Source organism: Cajanus cajan, chromosome 1 (assembly GCF_000230855.2).
Source record: "Cajanus cajan strain Asha chromosome 1, NIPB_CcT2T_4, whole genome shotgun sequence".
In the NCBI taxonomy this organism is placed as follows: domain Eukaryota; kingdom Viridiplantae; phylum Streptophyta; class Magnoliopsida; order Fabales; family Fabaceae; genus Cajanus; species Cajanus cajan.
Window position 1 is genome coordinate 71,984,035 of NC_138517.1, and position 23,108 is coordinate 72,007,142.

A 23,108-nucleotide genomic window follows, 5' to 3' on the forward strand; every position below is an offset into this window, starting at 1 on the left:
ATAATTTTAATATTAAAATATCATATAAAATCAATCTTTTAGATTTTATAATAAAATATATAATTTATCATCTCCCAAATTATCCCTTAAAATATATGAATAATTATTTAAAATGCTAATAAAAATACTTATTTAAAACCTACAAAATAACATTCCCTTATAATAATAAAACACTACAAGAAAAACTGTTATTATCTATGAAATATTACCTACAGATTTTTTTTTTGTAGATAATTTTTAGTTATTTATAGAATATTACCTATAGAATTTTTTCTATAGATAATGTTTAGTTATCTATGGAATATTACCTACGAAATTTTTTCTATAGATAATTTTTAGTTATTTACAGAATATTACCTACAGAATTTTTTTTGTAGATAATGTTTAGTTATCTACGGAATATTACCTAAGAAATTTTTTCTGTAGACAATGTTTAATTATCTACGGAATATTACCTATAAAATTTTTCTGTAGATAATTTTTAGTTATCTACGAAAATTTTTAGTAAATAACATATGGTGGATGGGTATTAAAAAATTCAGATTGGCTACACATTTTTCGTAGATAACCTTGGCGAGATCCAAGGCAAAAGTTTTTATGTTCTAAGTGATGTAAAGAATATTTGGTAAAAAATAAATATTATTAAAAATTGTCATTTTAATTTTTTTAGTTTTATAAATTAATGATAATAAAAAATAACATAGCAATTTTTTATAATAATATCAAAATATTTAATAACATTTAATTTAAAAATAAGTACAATATTTAAAATAAATAAAAATAATAATAAGAACAATATTTTGTTTTATGATATGTTACTTTAAATATTAAAATACTAAAATATTCTTAATAAATATTATAATTATAATTATAATACATATTCACCCAAACGTTCCAACCTTCATTCTCTCTCACGCACTAACTGTTGTTCTCGTACCCAAATGCAAATGGAACACTACAAGAAAATTGACAAGTTATATTACCGATGGAAAAAAAATTCGTAGGAAAAATTATATTACTGATGGAATATTTATGACAAATTTATATTTGTAAAAAATGTAAGAATTTTTTACGAAAATTGACAATCATATATATATTAAAAAAGATCATCAATAAAATTTTAAATATCTATATATATATATATATAAAGAGAGAGAGAGAGAGGAAGAGGAGGAATCAAATGACTCGCAAAGTAACTCTTAGTAAAGTTACTCCACTCAATAACTCATGGTGTATGTTAAATTTCATCAATTCAATTATTAAATTAAAATTTATTAAATTAAAATTTATTAAATTTTACTAATAATTAATATAGAAAAAATTGATTAGCTTTGGAATAAATTATTTGCAAACAATATAGTTGAAAAATTAATTATTTTAAATTATTTAACTAAAAATCTTATTGAACATTTACTATATGATCTTGATATTTTTGTATAACTAATATCTAGTTTTAAATTTGATATGAAAATATTATGATATAATTAGATAAGATTTTAAATTAGTATTTTATTAATGGTTGATAATTAGAAAATAAAACAGGAATTAATACATTTTTTTAATTCTATATCTTAGATTTAAGATAAATAAATATATTAAGTTAATTAATAATTTATTTAAAATGTTAAAATTTAATATATAAAAATAATATTTTAAAAGAGAAGGCTTATAATAACACCGGTGTAACTTTTACTAAGTATTACACCGCTCAATAACATTATATTAAATGTAAATTTTATAAATTCAACCGTTAGATTGAAATTTTTTTTACTCTTAGCTCATATATACAAAATTTTATATTAATTCAAGATGATTTGATACTTCATTCTTGTAAAACAAAATTGACATAATATATACATTTAAAAATATACTAAAATATGAATACTTTGATTACCTTCAAGTTGTTGTTCAATTTTAACAAAATTTGATATAAACATATAAAGTGATATGAACTTTCAATCTAACGGTTGGATTTACAAAATTCACATTTAATATAAAGTTATTGAGTGGTGTAATACTTAGTAAAAGTTACACCGGTGTTATTATAACCCTTATCATTTTAAAATATATAAATTATTTAAACATTTAAATGAATTAATTTGTACTACTTATATTAACAACATGCATATGCTTTTCGGTAACTTATCTCACAAGAACACCACAGTTAAGTGTGCTTGACTTGGAGTAATATAGGGATGAGTGACCTTCTGGGAAGTTTTCTAGAAATTGTACAGTAATGACAAAACACGTTGAAAAGTAAAGTGTCGTGAAATAGCATCCTTGAAAGGCCAAATATGATAGTTGTTACATTAATAAATTTATTAAAATTAAACAAAAATTTTTGACGGAAATTTTCGTAGATAAGTTATCTATGGATATTTCCGTAGATAACCTCATCCATAGATAATTCTGTAGGTAAGTCTTTTAAATTTTATCCATAAATAACAACTTTCATGGGTAATCTATAGATATGTTCGTATATAAGGTTATCTACAGATAAACTCTCCGTAGATAACGTTATCTATGACTTTATTACCTACGAATTTTTTGTTGTACATAATCCATAGATAATTAAGACTTATCTACGAATTTTCATGCTTATCTACGAATTTCTTCGGTAGATAATCCTGATTTTTCTTGTAGTGAAATAATATTGGCCAAATACCATATAATAATAATAACATTTTTTTAAAAACAGGATGTTACAATAAGTACAAAACTTATTAATAAAAAAATAGAGTTTTAGGAAATGTTCAGGTCTCCAATGGAGGAAAAGACCTTGGAAGCACCATGGTTTGGTGTAGAACCCTCTCAAAAGACGCAACTCTTTGGGGAAGAGATAAGTCTCTTCAATTCTCACCACACTCTTCTACGGAAGGGATAAGAGAATTGAATGAATATCAAAGAGGTTAAAGACTTTTGGAAGAGAGAATTTTCGTGCAAATTCTGATCTCACTAAAAAATATCATCCAAAAGTGATTACAAAGGTAAGAAAAGGATTTATATATAGTGGGAGAAACTTATGGTGCGAGTTAGGCTAACTTTGGTTCAAGAGAACCATGGTTAGCTTAGCTTGACCATCCTAGACGGTTTAGGAGGCTTGTGGAGCAAGCTTCTAACTTAGAAGCTTGGGAAGCAAGCTAAGTTAGAAACTTGTAGCACAAGCTTCCTAAGTGTACAAGCAACTAAGCAATTTCGGCCAAAGGAAGGCAAGCTAGGCGACCTACTTGTTTTTCCATATTTAATCCAATCCAAAAACTTGGAGTTGGTTTAGTTAGGGTTTAACAAGTATTACATTGTATTCTTGATATAATCCACCAAATTCAATAACACATGGCATATTAAAATGTATTCTTGTATTACACAAGTTCATATGAAAATATGGAGCAAAAAAAGCCCAATATGTAAAATTTGACCTAGGCCCAATTCTGGCCCAATTACTAGTTGCACCTACACTCTTTGCTATTTGTAACCCCACTTCTACTACTGAAAAATACAAAAACTAATGACCCTTAATACAAGGTCAAATGGAACAAAAGTCTCCAAGTAACATACCCTAAATTCCTAAAGGATAACCTAAAATAAAAGAAATAAAGTGCCTCACAAATATAAAGGCAAAATACACTTATACAAGTATCTACTGTATACAAGGTACAAGAAATCAAACTATACAATGTATGTACAATAAAGACTATGAGACTAAAAAGAGGAATCATACTCAATACTCATATTGAGCATAGGTCTAAGAAACACCTCCTCTGTAAAAGCCTCGTCTAGCCTCTTAACCATGGACCTAGTTAAAGGCCCAATGGTCTTCAAGTGTGAGCCTCCTTGGATTAACCTTCACCCTTCTTGGTCTAACCTCTTCTAAAGGGATCCTTGGGAATTAGATTTCCATCACCTCCTCATATATATATATATATATATATATATATATATATATATATATATATATATATATATGTATATATATATATATATATATTCTTTTATAGTATTGATCAAGTACTGAAATTTTAATCATTTGTCAAGAGTATTACAGTAGTGTTTTCGTTAGTTATAGTGTTCTCGAAACACCTACTTAATATTTCAATCTAATTTTATGAATAATTGTTTTCAATTTCAATTTATCTATGATGTCACTGAAGCTATAGTCACCATCAATCAAAATTAGTTAGCAAATGTAAATATTGTAGCTTGACTGATGTAACGATCACTATAACAAAATTTATTATTATCAATAGTTATTTAACAATAATTAATTAATTATCTCTATATTATTATTTAATAAAAATATTAATGACTAATATATAATAGTCACTAAAAATGTATTTACATCACATCAAAATTTACTATTAACGATAATTATTTATTGAGAAAAATTTAAGTTTCACATCGATTATAGATAAAATGATTAAAATGTATGTAAGTAGAGAGTAACTCTCAGCCTGCAAGTATCACATCTCTTAGGAGATAAGACAATTAAAAAATATAAGGAAGAAACCAAGTCTCACATCGACTATAAATAAAACAATTAAAAAGTATACAAGTCTCACATCTCTTAAGAGATAAGACAATTAAAAAAATAAGAAAAAAACTCAAATCCCACATCAATTATAGATAAATAATTAATTAAGAAGGAAGACAATTAAAAAAAATAAGAAAGAATATATAAATAGATGACAACCTTCATCTTACAAGTCACACATCGACTAAAGATAAGGTAATTAAATATTATTATGAATCATTTCTTAAAATTTTTTATAATAACAAAAAATATTAAATGTCAGTAAAAAATATTACAAAAAATGTACAATTTATCTGATCATTATAAGGGTCTTTACCGGCATGAGAATAATTATTGGTAAATATTGTAGCGACACCGCATATAATGACTAATGTGGAACTACCGATAAAAACTTTTGCAACAACTTTTATTGCCACTAAAAATCATATTAAATACATTCAAAGTTTATTTTGTTGTAGTGGGTGTTCGTACCTCCGTAATATAAGAATATAGTGCAATGTACCAATTTTTCATATGAACTTGTGTAATACAAGAATACATTTTAATATGCCATGTGTTATTGAATTTGGTGGATTATATCAAGAATACAATGTAATACTTGTTAAAATTTCAATTAAAAAAAGGAGGAATTAAAATCCTATCATCTAGGATACCCCAAAATACAAGGGTAAAATGGAAAATACAAAATAAATCAATAAACCCTAATCTACTATAGACCTAGGGCAGAATCAGTACTCAACGATCATCATGAGCATAGCTCTAGCTAAGGTAGCCTCTCCTCCATCCTCTTCGACTTTTCTAGCCATTGAACTAGTGATGGGGTGCACATGCATCCTCAAGGATGGTCCTCCATCACACCTAAAAGGGAAAATGTCAGCGACGGAAGCGATAAACAACAACAACGAGGCAAGCAGCAACAATGATGAATAGTGAGTGGCAAAGATGCAAGCAACAACAACAATGCGAGTAATGGCAATTAATGATGGAGGACCATCCTTGAAGACACATGTGGGCCCCATCACTAGGTCCATGGCTAGGAGGGTCGAAGAGGAGGAGGGTGTTCACACACCTAGGGATACTCTCCTCATGATCATAGAGTATTAGTACCCTCCTAAGCCTCATTAGTATAGGGTTTATTTTATTTGCCAATTTTACCCTTGTATTTTGGGGTATTTTAGTCATAGGATTTATTTTCTTTGTATTTCCTATTTTACCCTTGTATTATGGGGTGCTTTAGATGATTAGGGTTTTTTAATTTGGGCTAGGGTATTACATAGGAGGTGACGCCTAGTTTGGTGAGTTTGGACCTATTTTTGGTGATTAGAAAGGCTTAGGCCCAATGGAGGGCAAAGGTTGCATGGACTTATCATGCACCTAGAAATAGCCAATCTAATCCCATAGATTCCAAACTTGGCCACCAAGTTGCATCTAGGGTTAATTTGGCATTGCATTTGGAGTGCATTTGCCTTGGCATTTTCGGCCATGCACACCCTAAATGCAACTTCTCCTATAAATACCCCACCCCCACCACTTGTAAATACTTTGGATTATATAGATTTTGAGTGAGCATTCTTATGCCTCAACGTCTCATCCTTAGTCCCTAGGGTAAGTTTCGGCTATCCCCCTCCTATCTCCACCCTTGGAGAGTAGGAAACCTAGAGTGGCCTCCACCTACCTTGGAGTGAGCCAACTTTGAGCACCCAAACACCACCACCCTAAGTGCTTCCGCCCAAACACCATCATTTTCACGCCAACTTCCTTTCCTTCACCAAGTACCTACCTTTTGTCTACCTTGTTGAACCTAGATCAAGGGCCAAGGCTTCCTCTCTACATTCCCTACGTCAAGCATGGAGGAGGAACCCATCAATTAAGAACAATGAATGGCAACAATGAGGAACAGAGAGCAGTGATAAGGAGGAATAAAGAACGATGATAGCGAGTGATGGTGACCAACAAAGGTGATTAGTAGAGGGTTAAGCAGTAGTGACGATGAACAGACCCTAGAGCATGAGAGCAAGACGAGAGGATTGATGAAAGAAAAGGGTCTCACATAAAGAAAAAATATAACTCCTTTTTAAATTCGGTTCTAGAAGAACCAATTTTATAGGGAATCTACAAAATCAATTACACTTATAACCTATTTTGTAAGTGAGACTTACAAAATCGGTGGAACTTTACTCCATTTTGTAGATACTTACAAAATGTGTTAAATTTTAATCAATCTTAAAAGTGTAGGTTATAATTATAAAATTGCCACAACATTATCTTTAAAATCGGTTCTCTGATAAACAATTTTAAAACTTCAATTTCATAGGTCTATTTTGCACTAGTGAGGAATCCCCTAGTTCTATGGAGATACTATTCTAAAGTTGGCAAACCAATGGATTAATGGTTTGGAGAAAATATTTAGGGCTATGGCTTGCCTTGAAGATAAGAACGTGACCTATGCTTTTTTTATGTTGAGTAGGGAAGTTGAGTATTGATGAAATGACACCCAACAAATGATGGAGGCTTAAAATGAGGGAGTTGGGAAAAAATCATAAAGGTGTTCCTTTAGAAGTAATTTCTTGATAGTGTTAGATATGCCAATGAGGCTAAATTCATTAGATTATATCAAAGGAATATGTCAATACAAAATTATGTTGTCAAGTTTGAACACTTGGCCAGATACTACTTTTAGGTCACATCTAAGGCTTGGAGATGTAGGAAGTTTAGTGAGGGGTTGAGGCATGATTTGAAAAAGATGGAAGTCCCCTTGGATATCAGCGAGTTTCATGTATTGGTGGAGAGAGTCAAAAATATTGAGAGAATGGACGGTGATAACAAATTTGTGAAGACTTTTGACGGGTTAGCTAGGTCTAGGAGAAGTGGTAGTCAAAGGGAAGCCTTATGATAAACCTCAGTTCACTACTAGAAAAGTATTGTTCCACGTCGTTAATTCTACATTGGTTTGAATAAAAACAATGTACAAACAAATTGCTATGACATTTTTGTAATTAAATGAAAAATGTAAACATATTTACATCGATTTTTAAAGGAAACAATGTAAATATAGAGTGTTCTACATTAGTTTACTAAGGGACTGATGTAGGATTGAAAAGCTTCTTCTATTAAGTTCTACATCAGTTTGAATAAAAAAAATGTGAAAACAAAATGCAATGCCATTTTTGTAATTAAATGTAAAACATAAACATACTTACATCTTTTATAAAGGGAAACGATGTAAATATAGAGTATTTTGTTATCAATTTATTGAGTGGCCAATGTAATATTGAAAAACTTCTATTACCCAAATCCTCTCTAGAAAAAGCACATGATCATTGTTCTCCTCACTTCTCCTAATCTCACATATCCAAACCCTTTCTGGAAGAATATTGTTGATCGATCATTCTCCTCGTGCTCAAGGCCTTTTCGACGAACAATGAAAGTCAATGAAAGGTAATTTTGATTTCTAAAGAGGTTATGGACGTGATTGTTCAAGAAACTCTTTAACTAAAGAGTAATGGAGAGAAAAAGGAATAGAAGAAAAAAACGAAGCGAGCCATAGTTTCATTTTTGCAATCGTTTCTTGATCCCTGAAAGAACTATAGTTGATCGCTAAGTACATGAATTCCTTCCATAAACGCCTTTGCAAAGATGGTTAGTTCCCTTTTTGTCTATCTTCCTTCCAATTTTTGAAAACCTAATTTCTATTGATTTGTGAAAATCACTATAGCTTTCACTAATTAGGGCTCCGATACGACAATTTGTACGATTCTTAATACGATATGAATGTGAAGGAGACACTTAATTGGTTTCCCAAGGAGCTCGTGGATACACATTTCTATGATCTAGATGTTAAGGAGGCGCTGAATCAGCTTCCCAAGAAGGTCATTGACGCACGCCAAACATATCTCAAATGCGCTATTGAACTTTCCACGAAGCACGAGTACCTCGCTGATAATCTTCAGATTTTTATTTTAAATGTTTTTCACATATTTTATTGTTGTTGTAATTTTGTTAGATGATCATTCTTTTGAACTTTCCACAATCATTTTTCTTTTGGTAATTGGTGATGTAATTACTCACTATCCTTGGTAAGCGAACTAAGCTTCGTTGTAGTAGTTTAGTATCATCCTCAAGGATTTGTGATATTAGTAATTTATATTCTAATGATTTATAAAAGAACATTGATATGATGAAAAGTTGGTTCAACATGAAGTAAATAGAGCAACAATATAAAATTTAGAAGAACAGTTATTTAGAACAACCAGATCCCTCAAAATTGAGTCCTAAGGTGATTAATCCTAAACATGATTCTTCTATGCTTTGAGATTAACACATTGCATTAAGAACAGTAACTTGAACAAAGGTGGCTAACCAACTCAAGCTTATTCCTAGAACAAGAGATGATTAAGTGTGTGATTCAGTTCAGGTTTTCGAAAACGTTTTCCAACAAAGTTCAAAAACCAAAATTCATAAAACGGATGATCAAATTGAAATAAGCATTAAGAGAAGAATCAAACACAACTAATGAAAGTGAAATGCATATATAATCAAGAAGAAGAAGAGTTAGTAGTTACACCGAAGCCAATCCGAAAAGATCTAGCCACTCATAGTGAGGGCCATTACAAAATCAAAAGGGAAGAAGAAATTAAGGCTTCACCGTTATAGTTGTAGAATCACAGCCATGGTTGTGAGTCTCTGAAACTTTTTCTTTCTCTCCAGTATCTCATGGCTAGAGCTATGAATCCACAGTCATGGTTGTAACTCTCTGGAACCTTTTCTTTCTCTCTAGTATCCCATGGCTCGATCTGTGAATCCATAGCCATGGCTGTGACTCTATGTTGGTTCCTAATTGCACTTCATATTTCCACGACTATAGTTGTAAACCACATTCATGGCTACAAAATGCCGATTTCCACAATTTTCTACAAAAAGAGAGAGATTTCATCAAATTTCTACTACTCTTCTAATCTTCTTAAGTTCACTTAAGTTCTCTATTTTTGAGGTTTAATATCATCAAACATGTTTACATTTTTATCCAAAAAGAGTTCTAAATGCTAAACAAAAACATGTATAGTAAGCACTCAATAGTAATGTTTGCATGAAAGATACTTTGTTCCTATTACATAAGGTTGTAGTGTGGTCCTCATGGTCAATCGGTAGGTTCATAAATATTATCTTTGCTCAATTACCAAATTTATCTTTTTCTAATTTTTATAGATTCAGAATTTTCTTAGAAATAATATTTGAATCACAAAAGACATTTTAAAAACATTATGCAAATGTGTTCATGGATCTATTCATTAAAAAATATTAAAAAAAAATTATCATAACATTGTACATATTATACTTAAGTAGCACTAAATTTTAATTTTCAAATGCTTATATGGCTATAAAGAATTCTGTAGTTTTGACTACTCTTATTGTTAATTTGTATTTTGCAAATGGTTAAGGGCAAGCCTTGGTGTAGTGGTAAGGTTCAAATATTGGAAACAACTTTTCTGGTTGTTGCATAAGGTTGCGTACTGGCTATGAAAATATTACATTTGTTAATTTTGTGAATAAGAGTTTACGCATCAATTATTTTCTTTTGGAAAAAACACTATTTTCTTATGAGTGTTATCACTTATTTTTCCTTTTTAAATTTCTTTTAATTTATTCATGATTTTAGTGAATCCCATCATACTTCTTTTGATAGGGTTTATACAGAGCCATTTATTATTACTTCTTTTGATATGGCAAGAATATGTGATTATTACCCATAAATTAACTGTTAGAAAGATAATTGGTAGTTATAGAACATTGCTAGATGCCCTAATTCCAACATTGTCAATTCTTCAAGAGGGATCAACAATACTTGTTCATTTTCCTTAACATTGTTATTTTTCTTTGGGCTTATAGAGATTAAATTCTGGTGATGATTTTCCATTGCCTTTCTTCTCTCATTTAAAGTTGCATTAGTTGGAGCTGAGTCAACCAAGAACATGCAAGCTCAAGTGACAATCTCATCGATGATTCTTTGTTCTTGTAGGTTGTTAGGTACTCATATGTTAGGCCATGTTAAAAGATGAGTAAGGAGCAGAAGAATGATATGGGATGTATACCGAATATGCCATTCAATTACTAGAAATTGACAAGTTTGAGATCCTTTCAACATTTTTAATTACCGAAGAGATCACATGAACATATCCTTAATTCCTTTGACATCTTCAATAACCAAAGGGATCACATGAGCAAAATCTCGACTAAACCCTTTGACACCTTCGATAACAGAAAGGATCATATGAGCAAACTCTTTAGCCCTCCCTTCAGCACCCTCGGTGACCAAGGGACCTGTGCAAGTAAGAGATAACATCAAATTGATGTCAACCAATAGGCCTTTCAAGTTATATGGCCTCATTCAACCACTAAAATCAAATGACCCTCTCAACCCTTTCAATGGCCAATAGTTGAATGAGATACGGAAACCTATAACTTAATGTCAAAGGCGATTAGGGTTTAATCACTAGTATAGAATCAATTAGCAACATATTACATAATTGATAATCTTAGTTTGCGACCTATTGGGTTATGAGTCCATTTTGGTCAATATAAATAGTTCATATCTCGAGGTAAAGTTACTGTTCATTATTCAAATTTAATATATCGAGAGAGTAACTTACATGAGTGTCGGAGTGTCTTTTACAAGTCCACCCCCTAAGCACAGATAGGCAACTAGATTGAAGAGCAAAGAGAAGTGAAGGCATCAATAAGAAAGAGAGAGTGCTACCTCAATGTAGGTAAACTTTTGCATCCATCGTGGGACCCGAATAGTGAGAAGGCCCAAAAATTGGTACTCTTCATACTAAGTGAATGGACAAATCATGGTATTAACTAGGAAGAACGTTGGTTCAACTCAACCCGACATGGACAAGAACAATGTCAAAGTAGAAGATCAGACTGACTTGTCGAAAATGTCATTTGACTATAGAGAGAAGAAATGGTTGCAATGGCCAAATGTGTTAGAAGGACGTCGAGGAACTCTTAGCCCTTCGACAAGAAAGTGTGGAACTACAAAACTAAAATAAGATGTGGTCTCCCTCTGGCCAACTAATTAGGAGGCATCTTCATACCATGCTCCCTCTCATGTATTGATGCACACCAAGTCGACTCACCACTCATTAGCTAATGATAACCCGGTGGGACCTTATCGACAGGCCTTCCCTTGGAGAATCATGGAGGCCCTTTTGTTAGATAAATGGAAGAATCTCCCCTTAGAGAAATACGATGGGTCATCTGACCTAGACAAGCATTTGGACGTGTACTTCACCCAAGTCACCTTGTCAACCCAAGACGATGTTGCACTGTGTCGTATTTTCCTAACATCTCTTAAAAGTCAGGCTTTAAGCTAGTTTACCAGGCTCCTAGCCAAATCTGTAGATTCCTTTAATGATCTATCCTTCATGTTCACCATTCAATTTGCAACCAGCAAATTATACCAAATAACTTCACTCGTTTTCGCCAACTTATGGCAAGAGAAAAATGAGTCTTTTTGGTCAATCATGGATCAATTTAACAAGATTGTCATGGAAATCAAGAAAGACTATGGACATGGATCGTCTTAACGCAACCCTAAAGGAAGGTCTATTTGTTGATAGTCTATGCAAGAAGTCCCCACAAGACATGACTGAGTTGAGATGAAAACCCAAGAAGTACATGTAGATGGAAGAACTTGTAGAAAGTTGCAGTTAGGCAAGGTTGAGAAGAAATCAAAAAAACCTCATCGAGGAAAAAGAAAGAATTTGTCATATGGAGCAAATCTTTTGAACTATCAGGAAAGCGACCACCTCGAGGTCCCTAATACGAACATTATACACCATTGAATGTGCACCGTGCAAAATTTTGGAATAAGCATTGGCCTTTTGGTCCTAACCATGTTGAAGTGCGTGAATACACTTCCCCAAATTGATACATCAAAAACTTGCCAATATCATCACAACAAGGGGTGCTCAATTAAAGAATGCATAACCTTGAATGATAAGATTGAGGACCTAATCAACCAGGAACACCTCAAGTGATTTGTGTAATACCAAGCTTTTCGGGGGAACAATTGTCAAGAGGAAGACATGAGAAGGATTGATTGATTAAAAAGGGTGCGATGAGAACATAACCATTCTCGAGAACAAAAGGAAAATAGGTGGGAGAAAGAATGCGACCTACCAAGGAAGGTCATTAACACTATAGTGGGAGAGTTTGTAGGGTGCAACGCCACCTCATGGGCTTAAAAAAGACATTCAAGAGCAGTAAGAGTTGTACATGCAATTGAAGTTAACTGACTACCCAAACTGTCGGACATAACATTTATAGATGAAGACTTTTAAGGAGTAGGCCTTCATCAAGACAACCTCATGGTGATTAGTGAAAAGATCGAAAACTACATGATGTTGGTTGATCAGCGTAGCTCGACTAATATCTTGTACTATAACAGGTTTAGAAAACTTGACATTCTAGAGTCCAATCTTTTGCCCTTTGATGAGCCTTTTGTAAGATTTTCAAGGGAACAAGTAGCCATTGGGGAATGTATAAACCTCCACACACATTTTGACAATTAAACAAAGTCACGAGTAGTGAAAATTTGATACATCGTTGTGCATGCCAACACTTTGTAATGTTTTATTAGGATGTCTATCAATCAATGCCTTAGGAGCAATCATCTCTACACCACATAGATATAGTGTTCCCATCTAGATCAGGAAAGGTGATCACAGTCCACGTCAATCAGAAGCCAAAATGCAAATGCTATGTTGCTAGCCTAAAAATATGACCTATAGAAAACCAACAACCAACCAAGTCTATCATAGGTAAAGGATATGTATTATTAATGGTAACTTTGTTAAGTTGGTGGCAGTGTACACACAACCTTGTGCTCTCATCCTTTTTTCTTTACTAACAACACAGGTGCTCCCCAGACTGATAATGAACTATTTTTCCTAAAGCTCTTCTATCTGTTTCTTAAGTTCAGTTAACTCCCTAGGGGACATCCTATACAATGCTATAGATATGCGTGTAGAACTAGGTATTAAGTCCATGGAAAGCTTAGTCTCTCTCTCAAATTTTATGTTAGACATCTCCTAGGGAAACCTTAAGAAACTCAATCACTAAAGGGATCTCACTAAGCTCATTGTCTTTCTCAAGTTTCAAACAAGCAAGGATCATGTATACCCTATCATTTTATTTTAAACAAGTTTTTACTAGCACTTTAAAACTTAACACTCTTACTTTCACTAAAAGATATGGATTTTTAAAAGTAGTTTAAAAGGACATAATTGAAAGATAATCAGCCCATTCTAAGAATGTTATCTAGTAGACCAAGAGTACTCAAACAAATAAGATCAACCAAAATTGCAACAAGAACTTGTAAGGGACATTATAAATAGACAATATGGATATAAGTAAGACTATGAGCTAGAATTGCAACAATCATATGATAAAATTTATAGAAGAAAAACACTTAAATTTTGACAAATGAATGGATATCAAGAAAGAATAAGTTGCATAAAAATCAAAGTGTACAACTAAAGGGTTCAACTCCACACGAAGGATTTCCAACAGTTTCTAGTTGATTAGCATAAAGTTCTATCCACCTCTACTTGCGTTTACGCTTGCAACACGAGTGATACCACCCACAACCATTACTCCTTAACATAAGCAAGAAGTATCAAAACACACAAGCAATCATACTACAACACACAACAAATCACAAATTTGAATGCACAAAAAAATGTAGTTAAGACGTTTAACGCACATATTTGGTCTAAATCAACCTAGCTCTGATATCACTAAATGTGACACTCTCTATCCCACATGCAATAACACATAAAAATATAAAAACTAAATAACATAAATATAATAAATAACTCAAGATCCTTACAATAGAGAGAATCACATTGTATCTTAAATAAGTAACATAATGAAACTAAAAGAATTACTAGGAAACTAAAAACTAATGTTTTCCAAATGAACCAACATAAACAAATTTAAACTAGTCCTAGTTATGTCCCGATGTCACATATCCTATCAGAGAAAAACCCAACCCTAAAGCCTAAGCTTCATCACCAACATCTTTAGTATCATGTTGATCATCACCTGCATAATCAACATAAAAGAAATAACAAAGACAAAAGGAGTGAAAAACATCTCACTCTAGCTCACAATGTAGGAATGCAAATTAGATAGCCAAACACAAACATGACATACAATATAACATACATAGATAAAATCATATCACGTTTGGTTCATTCATAGCTTAATAAACATTAACAATTAAAATTATAATACATATGCAATGGACATGGTCTACATGTTCATGCATATGGAACCAGTAAAAACATCACATTTGTGCATTGTCGCTAGCAATACATGTAAAGTAGCCAAGGAGTACATGTCAGGTCACACCCTCTATGCACTCTCACTAAGAGGACATACTACCAGGATCTAGTCATGATAGCTAAGTCGCGTAAGGTACATCCTATACAAATAAGGGCAAGACCAGGACTTCCCAAACCAAGCTATCCCCAAGGTTGGTTCCCAAGCTTTTACACAAAGGACTTTCTCCAACGGTGTATTCCATATTATACCCAAAAACATATTTTATGCAATTGATTCATGTCAAACAGACTCGATGCAATAACATACACCTGATCTCACTTCACATATCACATATTCCTCATATTACCTCATATATCCCATGTACATTCACAAATACATCTTAGTAAAAATGTAGTATCAAGATCACAAAGGTAAAATATTCAACTAACAGTCATTGAGCAATATTACTTCATTGAACGAGCTAAGCTCTCTAAAGCCTCTCACTAAGAAACTAACATCTAGTTGAACCACCAACATCTAGCTGAGTGAGTTGAACCCTCTAGCGCTTCTCACTAAGCGACCAACATCTAGCTAAGTGAGTTGAGCTCTTTAGGGCTTCTCGTTGAACGAGAACACAACCTTTCTCCTCGGAAATCATGTATCCTCAATGATTATAAGCTACCCACATTTAGTTACACGTATAAACACATATATAATTGGTAAAAATGCTCTATAACATACAATTAATATTTCAAATCACTCAATTTACACATCAATTAATATATTCACCAACTATCACAAGTTCCCTTAGGGTTTCCCATAGGAACCTTGGATCATACAATTACAATCCAAAACAATAATTGATCATACATTCAAAGAATTCATGTCATTAGGAATGTGCAAGAAGAATAGGAGACAAAACAAACGCATTTGGAGAAAATGTTTCATACATAACACTACTACAAAAGGCACATTTTACATCGGTTTTTTTAGACATTTTACATCGGTTTTGAAAACGATGTAGATTCAAACGATGTAAAAAGTGCAAGACATTTTACATCGGTTTTCAAAACCAATGTAAAAAGTATCATTTCTACATCGGTTATTGACATAACTGATGTAAAATATGCCATATTTTACATCGGTTCTGGCTGAAACCAATGTAAAATATATCGGTTCCACCTAGAACCGATGTAAAATATGGCATATTTTACATTTGTTATTAATAGAACTGATGTAAAATATGTCATATTTTATAAAATTTCATGTTGCATTATTCTCCCAACAGCAGCCATGTCGACAGAATGCTAAGTAAGTTTCACATGAAGTGTCACATTTTCTTCATTTTATCATAGAAGAAATTAGCTGCAAATAATTATTAGCTAAGTGTGTGACATTTTCCTCATTTTATAGAAGAAATTACCCTGCAAATAATTACTGACAATGCAGAGAGAAGTTCACTTCTCTACTACATTGAATAAGCACTAATCACACATGGCTAATAGAAAGGCTTGACAATAAGCCTGGTTCACAACACAAATTTTAAATGAATACAAATTTAAGGAACTGATAATTGAACATGTTCTGCAAAACCAAACACACCATAAACCTGCATAGTTATTAATAAATTGAAGATTTGAAGGGAAAATAATATGCATAATCCTATCTATACATGTTTGTCAACAATGATAATCATGTGTTCAAAAAGCAAAATGTGCATGCCAGTGGGAGACTTACCAATGAGTGCAAGGAGTTCAAGTGTTCACATTGACATTTGTTCGAAGACTTGTGTGAGTCATACGAGTATGAGTCCAAAATTTAATTCAATATTTTGACCATGACTTTAGATTCACAAATAAGAATAAATAATCAAATTTGATTTGATTATTGAGAAGTCATTTTCAATTGTAGACTTAACTCTGTTCTGTTGTTTTGAATAAATATAAATACTTGTTAACAAAGCATTTATTCAATTTAATTTTGATATAATTGAATTACATGTCAAATTGACAACAGTAATTGACAAAAATTGGTAAGATAAACTGTTTGATGTAATCGAAAGTGAAACTTAAAAATGCAATTGAAATTAAATGATAAAATGAAAATAAATCATATACTCGTAAATGTAAATGAACTTTGAAAAGTAAATGTAAAAATCTAAAGAAAAGCAATCAAATTTCAGGCAATTACAATGATAAAACCGTAAATTTTTGTAAGGAAATTAAAAGCAATCCAAATTAAAAGAAAGTTTAAGAAGAATAAAGAGAAGAATGAAAATTAAAATGAAATACTTGGAATTTGGAATGTAAATTCAACATAGCTATACATGTATACATATATGTTCCGTGTCTACTTTATACAAGTGGGCAAGATTTATGATTGTACCGTTCCAAGAGAATAAACAACTAACAAAGCACATCATTCCACCAAGCTCAAAGCACAAAAAGAATAAAAATAAAAAGATGCGGATAAAAATGTCATGAAACAAGCCCAGAGATAAAAAAAAAAAAAAAGGCAATCACAATCATTAATTATTAACGTGCAAGAGACAGATCAGTAAAACAATTGAAATTTAAACTTGTGAAACATATAGACAGACACCTTCATCCGTATTATTGTTATCTGAACTCAATGAACACTCACAAGAAATGGTTTCTGGCAAACTCCACACTCAATGGTCTCTAAACCCGAGCTAGGCACCTGAACCTACAATAAACCCAAAACGAAGTGCCAAGTCCAACATGTCTGCAAATATTATTTGTCAAATAGCATCTTAAAAAAAAATAAATTACCCCACAGTTATAAAGTCCAACAGATCAGTAAAATTGTCTTACCTTGTCCATGTTTGGGACAAGCTCTTGTAATTTTCTCATTCTTTCACTGATCTATGTTCTTCTCATCTGAAAAAGGACATCACATCTTAGAATCATCTTTTGCAAATTACTTCATTAATTCAACATGCTCTAGATAATATCTTCTTTATTGTTTTGGCATGGTAAGTGACTCATAATTGCTACATTCCATCAATAAAAAACAATGAGTTAAAGTCTGATATATTGTAACTCACTGTCAATCAATTAAAAATTATCTTATATATATGTTTTAAAATAATTTTTATAAAAGTCAATAGTCTTATGAGGCAATTCATGATTGGAAAACATGACAAAACACCTTCCAACTGTTGGTGCATTCTAATTAAATCAAATTATATAGAAAAAATGATCCTACCCTTTCAGCAATACTTCGTGGATGAGTAGAACAACCTCTCTTTGCTCTGATTTTACATGGAACAGAATTAGGGAACTGAAGCAACTTCTCCATAGTAATCATCTCTGCTGAAGTTTTTGGCAAACTCAAGTGATGTGATAACATACTAACTTGGTTTCCTAGCTCTCCATTCTGAGTACAATTTATTTGTGTTAAGAAATTGAAATGAAAGTGGAAAAGAAAAATAAGAAAAGTGAAGAACTAAGCATCCTATATATACCTGAACATCAGAAAATAACTTTTCATTGCCACTTCTCCCTCTTTTCAAGCCACTGGGATTTTCTGAGAGTTGTGGAGTGTCATTCCAAGAACCATAGGGGAATCCAGGGCCATAATGTTGAGTATCACTACCTCCATGCCTCCTATCATCATCAGGGCTTGTTGCATCAATGTCTTCACTCTCTATTTCTGAGATCTGTGACAAAATTCTAAGGGAAGTGGCATTTCTTGGTGAAAAGCTAATCTGATTCTTCAATCTGTTAATGCATGGACTAAGTTCACCATTACTGCCATTCACCCCACCATAGTTACCAACACCTTTCATGGTGGAAAACCCTGCCATTTACACAAATTCATGACTTCTGAGTAACTAACTAATCAGAATGAATAAATTCATCTTAATAATATTGTACCCCTCTAAAGGAAAATTGTCTTCACAAAATAAGATGCAGGGTCAGATAATATATCATGTTCTTCCATAACAATATATGATCTAGGCCCTCAAATTGAAATTACTAGAACTGTAAGCATAAAACATAAGCTTAAATTTCCAATCTTGTGCTTCTAATTACACCAAGTGACAAAGTTAAAGCACATAAGACCTGAGCTGAATACAATAAATGCCAACTTTCCAAGCATAGGTAACTTTCACTTTGGGAAGAGTTTGAATACAAGGAATAGCATCTCCCTCCCAGAATCACTACTTTCTATTTAATTGACCGCAATATCTACCCTTGAAAGTTGCAATTGTAACTCAGTTCAGCATAGCCAGTAGCTAATAATAATTTCATTTTTCCACTTAAATATTGCATATATTTAGATTAAATTGTGTTATATACATAATTAGAAATAGATTCCACTTCCAGAAACAAGAATATCAAAGTTAAAATTTCCAAAAGAGCGGCCAAACAAAAATATAATCATATAAATGTCTCAACAAAATCACTATCTTTTATTCACATACACTAGGTATTTCTGGGCCTGTAAATTCTGATTGCTAACATAGCCAATAGCTAACACTCACTGAAATCAGATTAAAAATTCTCCAAGTAAATGAACGTACTTGGAGCGCGGTGTCAGTCTCGGGTCCGGTGATGGACCGAGAAGAGGAGGTTAGGGTTACGTAGGGTGAGGTTCGTGCCGGGGCTTAACTTCTCGCCTCTCTTGAGGATCTTGACTTGGCCCATGACGAGGTTTGCGTCGAGGCCCTTCACCACCATGCCGGAGCGATCGCCGTCGTAGACCTTCCGCCGGCGAGTGTGAGAAGGATTGGGGCTAGGGTTAGGGTTTCTTTGTGATCTAATGGAAGATGAATAGAGGGGCATTGCGTCGTGGCCTTGAAGACAATCGTGGGAGCGAAGAAGAGAGGTTCCCATTGCGTCGTGGTGAGGTCTCCGTCGTTGCTTGCGGCGGCTGGGTTTATGTTGCTCATGAGTGAATGGGTAGTGCCTTCGTAGGGTAATATTAGGGTGTCATTTCTACATCGGTCATAAGCAAAACCGATGTAGAATTTCATATATTTACATCGTTTCTCCTCTCAACCGATGTAAATATGTTTGTATTTCTATTTATTTACAAGTTTGCCACTGCGTTTATGATTTACATCGGTTCTGCTTACATCGGTTCCGCTAGAACCGATGTAAATACGGCGATGGTAAATAGTGTTTTTGTAGTAGTGTAAGCATACAACACACACAAAATTAGAGCATACAAAATAGATGCATTTGGAGAAAATCCTTCGGACATAACACAACACTACTTTAGGGAAAGGATCTAAAATGCTCCTATGAAGCCAAAAGTAGAAGAAGGAAAAAAAAAAGGGTCTTTTTTTTTAATTTAGAGCTTATCTATCTAAAAACTTCTCTCTAAACTTTTTGAGAAATGAACTTATGAAGTTCAAGTTCTCAAAAAATTTTATATACCTTTCCCCATTCTTAGTCAATTTCAACCTTAACAAAAAACAACTCTAAATATATAAATTTTGTTAATTTTCACAATGAAAAATTAATTTACTATTATAGAAAAATTTAATCCTAAATTAAATAATATAAATAAATTATAAAATAACTATGTACATAAAAATTGTTAATTTATTTTATAATGTACATGTAATTAAATATATAAATTGTAACTATGGTAATGGTACAAAATATATATCCACAATCAAGAACAATGACTAATCTTTGTTTTGAGAATTATATGTGCATATAAGGTGGGTATTTTCCTTCTTACATAACTGCTCCATAACCAAATTCATGACTCAAATCCTACGATTTCCTTCAACCCCAAAACATTTTAATATGACATAATTAGTAATAAAAACAATCGTTGACTTTACAGTATAAAACCCAAATTATATTTTAGAATACAAAAATATAAATAAGATCACAAATAAGTACAAATTGTCTTCCTTTACAAGTTTTCAAAAGAAATAAAAAGCTAAACATGAAACTCAAGATCTAAAACAAGGTTATCAAGATAAAAGATAGATAAAAGAAAACATAAATTAATCCACTAACTCTAATGTCACACTAATCAGCACAATCTCATCAAAATATAAAATTCAAAGCCTAAGATTCGTCACCCAGTCCGTTGACTTGAAACTATCTACCTAATTTATACTTGAAAGTCGTGTTTAGTCCAACAAAAAAGAAAAGAACAACATATAAAGAAAAATGAGAATACATCTCAAACATGTCATTATTAAGAAGTCTATCGATAAAAAATAATCTCGTCTTCAAAAAAATCATTTTTACATTTAATGAATTTTAGTATTTAAGAAGTAACGTGTTTTTCTAACTACAATAAATCCAATTTTTTTGCATGAAATTTTTTATTAAAGTTCCTTAATATTGAAAACTATAATATTAAGAAATAATTTTATGATATGTTTCGTGATATCATAAGTGATTAGTCTCTTATTATATAGTGGAGTCTACTCATCCCACTGGCCACACCCAACACTCTGATATTATAACATCAATGATTAATAACAAACAAACTGTGATTCAATATTCATAGTTCTTTATTTACAATCAAGAATATTAAAGTAATAGGTCAGACATCTGACAAAGGGAGTATAAAATGTCACCGCTACTTATCTAATTAGAGGTACGATGAAGCACTCCGCGCAAAATAACTGGAAGAAGAAAACAATGTAAACAAAGCATCAATAACAAAAGCTAATTAAGGAAGTAAATTAAAAAAAAAATTAACTTAATTTTACCATAAAATATTTTCTTTTAAATGACTATTGTGAAGAGGTCAATAAGTAACTATAGGTTTTGTCCTAATCGTTAATCTCAGTGGTTCTTAACTCTTATTTTAATGATCAAAATTCTAAAAGTAATAATTGATATAGATTTTCACACTCCTCTATCTTCTTTTCCTTCACTCCATGTCCACCAAATATTTTACTTTTAATCAGTCTAGCACCCAAGTGGAGCATGTCCAAAGGAAATGAGTTGGTTTTCTACTAAAATAAATTTCACTATAGCTAATGAAAGTTATTTATCTCTTAATATGGACAAATATTCCACTTCTATATGAACAGCACTTTAAAGTGTAGTTTTTTTTTTATTCCATCTCCTTAACTTTTATTATTGTCATTAGCCAATTTTGAACTCCTACAATTTTTTAAGAACCTTATTTGACGTGATGAAGACTTTGAGGGAAGTTCCAAACCCAATATATTTCATTCTATAAAGTCCTAAAATCAGTAATAGGATATTTTATTAGTGATATGATATTCAAAATTAGTTGTGCATTGATAACATTGGCAGTCTAAAGAAAAGAAAATGCCCTATGAAGCCCATTCAAAGTTGCTCAACACTCACCATTATAGATTAACTTTCATTAAAACAAAATTAAGTGTACACATTTTCATCTTTTAGAGAAAGAACATGTAATTTTCAAACTACAGAGGAAGGTAATATAATTTAAGTGTCCCAAGAACTTTAATTTACCAAGATAAAGTAGCAATTCTATCATCTTGCCTTTTTATCTTGCTTCTCAATAAGACGGAGAATCTCTCTTGGTCCCATTTTGTCTAACATTTTAGTAAAAACAAATTGACCCAATTTGATATTGTTATTTAAAAATATTAATAATGTATTAAATAGTTTTTCGATTATATCCTTAAATGATATATTATATAAATTTAAAATATTAACTACATTCTTAATTTTTGTACCAGAAACTTTAGATGAAGGTAGTAACATGACATATTGAGGAGAAATAGGCCACACAGATGTGCGGGTAAAGTACCAAAAAAAAAATTGACTACAGAAGTGACATTTATAGTTAATTTCTATATATATATATATATATATATATATATATAAATTGGGATTCATTTACTTCAAGGGTAAGTCTACATACACTTATTTCGTTCAATATTTCATGTTTTACGTTAAATTTCAAGAATTGAACCATTAAATTTAAAGTTTTTAATGCATAAATTAAGTTTCTAAATTTAAAAAAAATGAAAATAATTTAGTACATCAGTTCATTAATTTAAATTAACGGATAATCATAAAATTATTTTATACATTGATTTGAGTTAATGAAATGAATTATCAAATAGTTTTTAAATGTTTTTAAAATTTGCAAACTTGACTTATACTTTAAAAACTTTAAATTCAACGGTTAAATTATTGAAATTTGATGCACGAATTGTGAATCTTCTACCTTGTGATATCTGAAATATTTGTCAACTATGAAAAATTTTATTTAACCAATAAGAAGAAAAAAAATATTTTAT

General features: G+C 31.7%; 1 protein-coding gene across 10 annotated transcripts in view; it reads right to left on the reverse strand.

Moving 5' to 3' along the window:
• Window positions 1–9,041: 9,041 nt before the first annotated feature.
• Window positions 9,042–23,108, reverse strand: part of LOC145950664 (naringenin 8-dimethylallyltransferase 2, chloroplastic-like) — a 33,428-nt gene continuing 19,361 nt past the window's right edge. For 3 of the 10 annotated variants that reach the window (XR_014428493.1, XR_014428499.1, XR_014428501.1), the window contains 5 exons: window positions 18,348–21,485; window positions 18,089–18,259; window positions 17,695–17,760; window positions 17,462–17,605; window positions 14,370–14,638 (listed from right to left, as the gene is read on the reverse strand). The gene's annotated coding sequence lies outside the window, so the exon portion shown is untranslated. Of the gene's footprint in view, window positions 9,439–14,369; window positions 14,639–17,461; window positions 17,606–17,694; window positions 17,761–18,088; window positions 18,260–18,347; window positions 21,486–23,108 lie in introns of those variants that run through there. The other 7 variants (XR_014428497.1, XR_014428504.1, XR_014428496.1 and 4 more) reach the window with 5 other exon arrangements.